A 4,681-nucleotide genomic window follows, 5' to 3' on the forward strand; every position below is an offset into this window, starting at 1 on the left:
TGCCAGCTAAAATGACACCTGGACCAGTGTATTTTTTTCGGAGAACCACCGTGCTGGGGCACCGGCAAAGCAGCCGTGCTGGCCAAAACAGCTGTGCAGGCCAAAACAGCCATGCTGGTGACCCATGGGGCTCCTCCGCCTGGGAATCTCCTGGTCTGTGGGCAATAAAAATCCGTCTGGAAACGCAGTGTCCACTCACCCTCTGCACTTTCACTGGGAGCTGCAATCCTGAGCTGTTCCTAAACGGCCATCTTGGATCTACCTCCATAATGTTTTTAGTTCTCACTGTGTAAGTCTTACACTTTTTTTCTTCAACTTTTATTACAGGTTCAGGGGTACAGGTGTAATTAAAGGTATATTGTGTGATACTAAGGTGTGGAGTGAATGAGGTTATCTCCTAGGAGTGAGCATATACTCAGTAGGTAGTTTTTCAGCCATTGCCTCCCTCCTTCTCACCTCTTGTATTTCCCAATGTCTGTTGCTCTCATCCTTATGTTCATGTGCACTTGATGTATACTCCCACTTATAAGTGAGAAAATGTAGATTTGGTTTTCTGTTTCCGCAATAATTTGCTTAGGATAATGGCCTCCACCTTCATCCCATGTTGCTGCAAAGGACATGATTTTTTTCTTTTTTATGGCCACATAGTATTCCATGGTGTATATGTACCACATTTTTTTTACTCAATCCAGAGTTGATGGACACCTGAGTTGATTCCATGTCTTTGCTCCTGTAAACTGTGCTGCAATGAACATACTGGTACACTTTTTTTTTTTCTTTTTTGTAGAACAGCTTACTTTCCTTTGACTATATACCCAGTAATAGAATTGCTAAATCAAATGGTAGTTCAACTCTTAGTTCTTAGGAAAGCCCCAAATTGTTCTCCACAGTGGCTGGACTTACTTAATTTGTATGTTTTCACCCTGCTGATAAATACATACCTGAGACTGGGCAATTTACAAAAGAAAGAGGTTAGGACTCACAGTTAGACATGGCTGAGGAGGCCTCACAATCATGGCAGAAGGCAAGGAGGAACAAGTCACATCTTACATGGATGGTGACAGGCAAAGAGAGCTTGTGCAGGTAACTCCCTTATAATACCGTCAGATCTCGAGAGACTTATTTGCTATCACAAGAATAGCATGAGAAAGACCTGCCCCTATAATTCAATCATCCCCCACTGGGTCCCTCCAACAACATGTGGGAATTATGGAAACTACAAGATAAAATTTGGGTGGGGACATAGAGCCAAACCATATCATTTACATTCCCACTGGAAGTGTGTAAGTGTTTGATTTTCCCCACATTCTCACTGGCATTTGTTTTTAGACTTTTAAACAAAGGCCATTATTATTGGTGTGAGATGGTATCTCATTGCGGTTTTGGTTTGCAATTCTCTGATGATTAGTGATGTTAAGCATTTTTTTGTTTGTTTGTTTCTTGGCCATTTACATGTCTTCTTTTGAAAAGTGTTTGTTCATGTCCTTTGCCCACTATTTAATGTAGTTATTTGTTCCTTGTTGAATAGTTTAAGATCCTTATGGATTCTGGATATCAGGCCTCTCTGTTGGATGCATAGTTTGTGAATATTTTCTCCTATTCTGTAGGTTGTCTGTTTACTCTGCTGATAGTTTCTCTTGCTATGCTGAAGCTCTTTAATTTAATAAGGTCCACTTGTCAATTTTTTCTTGTACTTGCTTTTGAGGCCTTAGCCATAAATCTTTTGCTAAGGCCAATATCAAGAAAGGTATTTCTTGGGTTTCTTCTAGAATTTTAATAGTTTGAGGTCTAACATTTAAGGTTTTAATCCATCTTGAGTTAATTCCTGTATATGGTAATAAGTAGGGATCCATTTTTATTCTTCTGCATATGGCTAGCCATATATCTATCACAGCACCATTTATTGACTAGGAAGTCTTTTCCCCATTGCTTATTTTTGTCAACATTATTGAAGATCAGAGGGTTGTAGGTGATTGCCTTTATTAATGAGTCATCTATTCTGTTCCATTGGTCTATGTGTCTGTTTTTGTACCAGGACCACATTGTTTAGTCTACAGTAGCCTTGTAGTACAGTATGAAGTCAGATAATGTTATACTTCCACATTTGTTCTTTTTGCATAGGATTGCATGTCTATTCTGGCTTTTTTTCTGGTTCCATATGAATTTTAGAATAGATTTTCTAAATTTGTGAAAAATGTTGTTGACAGTTTCATAGGAATAGCATTGAATCTGTAGATTTCTTTGAAAAGGATGACCATTTTAATAACATTGATTCTTCCTATCCATGAGCATGAAATGTTTTTCTTTTTGTGTCATCTCTGATTTCTTTCAGCAGTGTTTGTAATTCTCATTGTAGAGTTCTTTCATCTCCTTAGTTACTGTATTCCTAGGTATTTCATTCTTTTTGTTGCTATTATAAATGGTATTGTGTTCTTGATTTGGCTGTCAGATTGAACATTATTGGTATATAGAAATACTACTGATTTTTCTACGTTGATTTTGTATCCTGAAACTTCACTAAAGTCATTTCTCAGTTCCAGGAGCCTTCTGGTGGAGTCTTTAGGGTTTTCTAGGCATAGAATCATGTCATCAGTGAAGAGAGATAGTTTGACTTCTTATTTTCCTATTTGGATAACTTCCATTTCTTTCTCTTTCCTGATTGCTCTGCTAGGACTTTCAGTACTCTATTAAATTGGAGTGGTGAGAGTGGGCATCCTTGTCTTCTTCCAGTTCTCAAGAAAAATGCTTTCAGGTTTTGTCCATTCAGTATGTGTTGGCTGTGGGTTTGTCATAGATGGCTCTTATAGTTTTGAGGTATGTTTCTTCAATGCCTATTTTGCTGAGGGTTTTTAACATGAAGGCATGTTGAATTTTATCAAAAGCTTTTTATCTATTGAGATGGTCATATGGTTTCTGTTTCCAATTCTGTTTATGTGGTGAATCACATTTATTGATTGCATGTGTTGAACCAAACTTGCATCCCAGGAATGCAGCCTACTTGATTGTGGTGAATTAACTTTTTGATGTGATGCTGAATTCAGTTTGCTAGTTTTTTGTTGAGGATTTTTGTGTCTATATTTATCAAAAACATTGGCCAGAAATTTTCTTTATCATGTCTTTGCCAAGTTTTGGCATCAGAATGATGCTTGTTTCATAGAATAAGTTACGGAGGAGTCCCTCTTTGATTTTTTGGAACAGTTTCAGTAGAAATGGCACCAGCTCTTCGTGCATCTGATAGAGTTCCACTGTGAATCCATCTGGTTCAGGGCTTTTTCTTTTTCTTTTTTTATTGCTTGGCAAGATTTTTTTTAAAAAATATTACTGCCGGGCACGGTGGCTCAAGCCTGTAATCCCAGCACTTTGGGAGGCCGAGGCGGGTGGATCACGAGGTCAAGAGATCGAGACCATCCTGGTCAACATGGTGAAACCCCGTCTCTACTAAAAATACAAAAAATTAGCTGGGCATGGCGGTGCGTGCCTGTAATCCTAGCTACTCAGGAGGCTGAGGCAGGAGAATTGCCTGAACCCAGGAGGCGGAGGTTGCGATGAGCCGAGATCGCGCCATTGCACTCCAGTCTGGGTAACAAGAGTGAAACTCCACCTCAAAAAAAAAAAAATTACTGATTCAGTTTTGGAACTCATAATTTGTCTGTTCAGGGTTTCAATTTCTTCCTGGTTCAATCTTGGGAGGTTGCGTGTTTCCAGGACATTATCCATTTCATCTAGATTTTTCTAGATGTGTACCTAGAAGTGTTCATAATAATCTCTGAGAAGTTTTTCTTATTTCTGTGGGGTCAGTTATCATGTCACCTTTGTCATTTCTGATTGTGCTTATTTGGATCTGCCCTTTTTTTTTCCTTGTTAATCTAGCTGGTGATCTATCTTGTTTATTCTTTCAAAAAAAGCCTTTTGGTTTCCTTGATCTTTTATATGGATTTTTGCATCTCAATTTCTTTCAGTTCTGCTCTGATTTTGGTGATTTCTTTTCTTCTGTTAGTTTCAGTGTTGAGTTTTTTTGTTTTTGTTTTTGTTTTTATGGAGTCTCACTCTGTTGCCCAGGCTAGAGTGTAGTGGTGTGATCTCAACCTCAGCCTCCTGAGTTCAAGCGTTTCTCCTGCCTCAGCCTCCTGAGTAGCTGGGACTACAGGTGCCCGTCACCTGATAATTTTTATATTTTTAGCAGAGATGGGATTTCATCATGTTGTCCAGGCTGGTCTCGAACTCCTGATCTTGTGATCTGCCTGCCTTGGCCTCCCAAAGTGCTGGGATTACAGGTGTTAGCCACTGTGCCTGGCCTTGTCTTATTTTTCTAGTTCCTCTAGGTGTGGTGTCAGGTTGTTAATTTGAGATCTTTCCAACTTTTTGTTATGGGCTTTTGGCACTATAAACTTTCCTCTTAACACTGCTCTAGGTGTATCCCAAAGATTCTAGTATGTTGCATCTCTATTTCCCTTAGTTTCAAATAATTTTTTTGATTTCTGTCTTAATTTCATTCTTTACTCAAAAGTCATTAAGGAGCAAGTTGTTTAATTTCCATGTAATTGTGTAGTTTTTTGTTTTTTGTTTTTTGTTTTTGTTTTGTTTTTGAGACGGAGTTTCGCTCTTGTTGCCCAGGCTGGAGTGCAATGGCGTGATCTCGGCTCACCGCAACCTCTGCCTCCTGGGTTCAGGCAATTCTCCT

Source organism: Saimiri boliviensis, chromosome 13 (genome assembly GCF_048565385.1).
Source record: "Saimiri boliviensis isolate mSaiBol1 chromosome 13, mSaiBol1.pri, whole genome shotgun sequence".
In the NCBI taxonomy this organism is placed as follows: domain Eukaryota; kingdom Metazoa; phylum Chordata; class Mammalia; order Primates; family Cebidae; genus Saimiri; species Saimiri boliviensis.